The following is a 4,473-nucleotide window of genomic DNA, read 5'->3' as shown; positions in this document are numbered from 1 at the left end:
AAGACTACAATGAAGTCTGCCGCATTGATGGACTCTTCCTTTCTTGAATGATTTCTCTGGAGCATGTGAGGCTGTTTGCTAGCATTTTACCCACAGTAGAACTTCTTTCAATATTGGAGTCAATCCCCTCAAACCCTGTTGCTGTTTGATGAACTAAGTTTATGTCTTTTCTAAATCTTTTGTCGTAGTTTCAATAATCTTCACAGCATCTTGACCAGGAGGAGATTCCATCTCAAGAAGCCACTTTCTTTCCTCATCCATAAGAAGCAACTCCTCATCTGTGAAAGATTTACCATGAGATTGCAGCCATTCAGTCCCATCTTCAGGCTCCACTTCTACTTCTCGTTCTCTTGCTGTTTCCACCACATCTGCAGTTACTTCCTCCACTGGAGACTTGAGCCTCTCCAATGAAATCAATTTCTTCAAAACTCCTGTTCATGTTGATATTTTTACTCCTTCCCACAAATCATGAATGTTCTTTAATGACATTTAGAATGCTGAATCATTTCCAGAAGGGTTTTAGTTGACTTTTCCCAGATCCATCAGAGGAATCACTATTTATGGCAGCTATTGCCTTATAAAATGTTTCCTAAACAAGAAGATTTGAAAGTCAAAATTACTCCTTGATCCATGGGCTGCAGAATAGATGCTGTGTTAGTAGGCATGAAAACAACATTAATCTTATTGTCCATCCCCATCACAGCTCTTGGGTAAGCAGGTGCACTGTCAATGAGCAGACATATGCTAAAAGAAATCTTTTTTTCTGAGCAGGAGTTATCAACAGGAAGCTTAAAATATTCAGTAAACCATGGTATAAACAGACATGTTGTCATTCAGGCATTTTGTTCCATTTATAGAGGACAGTTAGAGTAGATTTGACATAATTCTTTTTTTTCCTCATTCTGTAGGTTGCCTTTATTTTTATTTTTTAATTTACACCCAAGTTAATTAGCATACAATGCAACAATGACTTGGGGAGTAGATTCCTTAATGCCCCTTACCCATTTAGCCCACCCCCATTCCCACAACCCCTCCAATAACCCTCTGTTTGTTCTCCATATTTAAGAGTCTCTTATGTTTTGTTCCCCTCCCTGTCTTTATATTCTTTTTGCTTCCCTTCCCTTATGTTCATCTGTTCTGTGTCTTAAAGTCCTCATATGAGTGAAGTCATATGATATTTGTCTTTCTCTGACTAATTTTGCTTAGCATAATACCCTCTAGTTCTGTCCACGTAGTTGCAAATGGCAAGATTTCCTTCTTTTTGATTGCCGAGTAATACTCCATTGTATATATATACCACATCTTCTTTATCCATTCATCCATCGATGGACATTTGGGCTCTTTCCATACTTTGGCTATTGTTGATAGTGTTGCTATACACATTGGGGTGCATGTGTCCCTTCAAAACAGCATACCTGTATCCCTTGGATAAATACCTAGTAGTGAAATTGCTGGGAGATTTGACCTAATTCTTGAAGGCCCTAGGATTTTGAGAGTAGTCAGTGAGCATTGGCTTCAACTTCAAGTTACCAGCTGCACTAGCCCCTAACAAGAGAGTCAGCTTGTCCTTTGAAGCTTTGAAGACATTGCCTTCTCCCTTCTTAACTATGAAAGTCCTAGATGTCATCTTCTTCCAGAAGGCTATTTTTTCCTACATTGAAAATCTGTTTATTGCAGCCACCTTTATTAGTTATCTTAGCTACATCTGGATAACTTGCTGCAGCTTCCCCATCAGTACTTGCTGCTTCACCTTGCACTTTTATTTTCTGGAGACAACATCTTACTTAAACCTCATGAACTAACCTCTGCTGGCTTCAGACTTTTCTTCTGCAGCTTCCTCACCTCTCTCAGCCTTCAGAGAATTGAAGAGAGTTAGATCCTTGCTCTGGATTAGGCTTTGGCTTCCGGGGATGTTGTGGCTGGTTTGATCTGTCCAGACCACTACAACTTTCTCCATATCAGCAGTGAGGCTGTTTTGCTTTCTTATCATTCATGTGTTCACTAGAGTAACATTTTTAATATCTTTCAAGATCTTTTTTTCTTTCATTCACAACTTGGCTGTTTGGCAAAAGGGGCCTAGCTTTTGGCCTATCTCGGCTTTAGATAAACCTTCCTCGCTAAGCTTAATCATTTCTAGCATTTGATTTATTTATTTTTTAGTGCAAAAAGATGCTTTTATTATAGCATCGGGTCAGGACCCATGGGTAGAAAGAGCTGTACTGGAATTATGATGAGGGACTGATTATATACTTTTTAGTTAGTAGAGGTCAGGGATAGGTAAGTCTCTAAGGAATTTGGAAGCAAGGTTACTAGTGAGAGATGTGCCTCTCTTCCTCTTGCTTGAGCATTTGAAAGCCACTGTAGGGTTATTAATTGGTCTAATTTCAATATTGTTGTGTGTCAGGAAATAGGGAGGCTCAAATAGAGAGATAGGGGAATAGCAGTTAGTGGAACAATCAGAACACATAAAGCATTTATCTAGTAAGTTCGCCATCTTACATGGACACAGTTCATGGCACCCCAGAGCAATTACAATAGTTACATCAAAAATCACTGATCACAGATCACCATAACAACCATTATAATAATGAAAAATTGTGAAATATTGCAAGAATTACCAAAATGTGATGCAGAGACACCAAGTTAGCAAATGCTGTTGGAAAAATGGTGTTTGACAGACTTGCTTGACACAGGGTTGCCAAAAACCTTCAATTTGTAAAAAATGCAATATCTGAAAAGTACAATAAAGGAAGTGCAATAAAAAGAGGCATGCCTCTATTTTACTTTTAATCATTTCAAGCTATATTTTATTGTTAACTCTGGATTTTTTTTCTCCCATTGCCAATGGCACTTTAAAAAAAATATTTTACAGTACAAAGCATTACACAAGCAGGAAAACATTGAAACAATTTGTTTCAGTATGTCAGTGTGCTCCTCCCTATGACATCTACAATCTCTATTGGCAACTATGATTTCACCGTTTATGAATGACCTTGAACATAGTGTAAGTATGAATTATGTCTTAAATTCTGAGAATATGCTTTAATGTGTCTATTATATTTAAATATATATTTTTTCCTCCCTCAGAAAACATTTTTTTTCATCTCATTTTATCTCTTCACTCGAAGTAACCTTGGACAATAATTATGGGTGTGCTTTTGAGGGATAAGCATTTTCTAATCTTTCTACTGTTGTCACAGCAGGAAATTGCTTGTTGGTATCATATATTTCATTTAAAAGTAGATGATCTACTCAATAAGATAAGTCTTGGCCATATGTTGGTAGCCTAAAACAATTTCATAAACAAAAAACATATTGTGAAAGTAAGGTACCTACAAAGTTATCCAAGCTGCCATTATATCAAGGATTTGCCAAAGGTAAAAGTAAGATGTGTATATGTTCTTCTTTTGAGCCTCAAAGTACACAATGATTTTTATTTCTTATAACAATACCTCTCTTTCAACACTGGGGAGTTTTCTCAGTGTGTTTTCTTAGGCTGTATAAGGGGGGGGGGGAGATTCTCTTTTTGTTCCAAAGGGAAAGTTCAGATTGAGTAATTCCTGGAGGCTTAAGGACTTTCTGGAGGGCGGAAGGCAGCTAGTGTTGCAGGTCTCCAAGCCACAGGGTGGGGGCACTGGGCGAATCCAAGGAAGGACATGGCATCACCCACAAGGCTGTCACTGCTTTGAAGACACATGGACAATGTAACTTCCATGATTACATTCTACCCCCAATTCTCCATTCATTCTTTCAGCAACTCTGTATTGAACACCTGCACTGTTCCAGGCTCCATTCTGGATACTTGAGACAAAGCCCTGAACAAGACAGAAAAAATTGTCCTCAAGAAGCTGTTCTTCTAGTGGAAGAAGACACAAATAAGTGGGAAAAAATTAAATTTGTAGAATATCAGGTAATGCATGCTGTGGGAAGATAAGTAAAGCAGGAAAGGCGCATTAAGAGGGGTTTCTCTCAACACAGCAGTCAGTCACACTTCAAGAATCAGTTCAACACTATCTCATTCTGAGAGATCTTCTCTGTTGTGTGAGATGGATGCTGACAAAATAAGAGACATAGAGTCCTGTGTTTCAAGATTAAATTCTTTTTCATTTTTTTGTTCATTTTCCCATTCAGCTTTTTTAAAAAGTTTTTTAAGTTTATTTGTTTATTTTTGAGAGAGAGAAAGAGAAAGAAAAAATGAATGAACATGACTGGGGTGGGGCAAAGGGCAGAGAGAAGGAGAGAGAGAGAATCCCAAGCAGGCTCCACACTGTCAGCACAGAGCCCAATGCCACGGTCAAACACAAACTGTGAGATCATGACCTGAGCTGAAGTCAGATGCTAAACCAACTGAGCCACCCAGGTGCCCGAGTTTTTCCTTTCTTGTAAATATAGGCTTGATTGTATAATGCCTCTTCTCACAACCCTTTAAGGGCTTATAATCTTTCCTAGTGTAAAATCCAAAATCCTTACCAT

This window comes from Puma concolor, chromosome C1, assembly GCF_028749965.1.
Source record: "Puma concolor isolate L17-30 chromosome C1, mPumCon1.1.hap2, whole genome shotgun sequence".
Classification (NCBI taxonomy): Eukaryota; Metazoa; Chordata; class Mammalia; order Carnivora; family Felidae; genus Puma; species Puma concolor.
The sequence above is the reverse complement of the archived record's forward strand: the minus strand, read 5'-3'. Positions refer to the sequence as shown.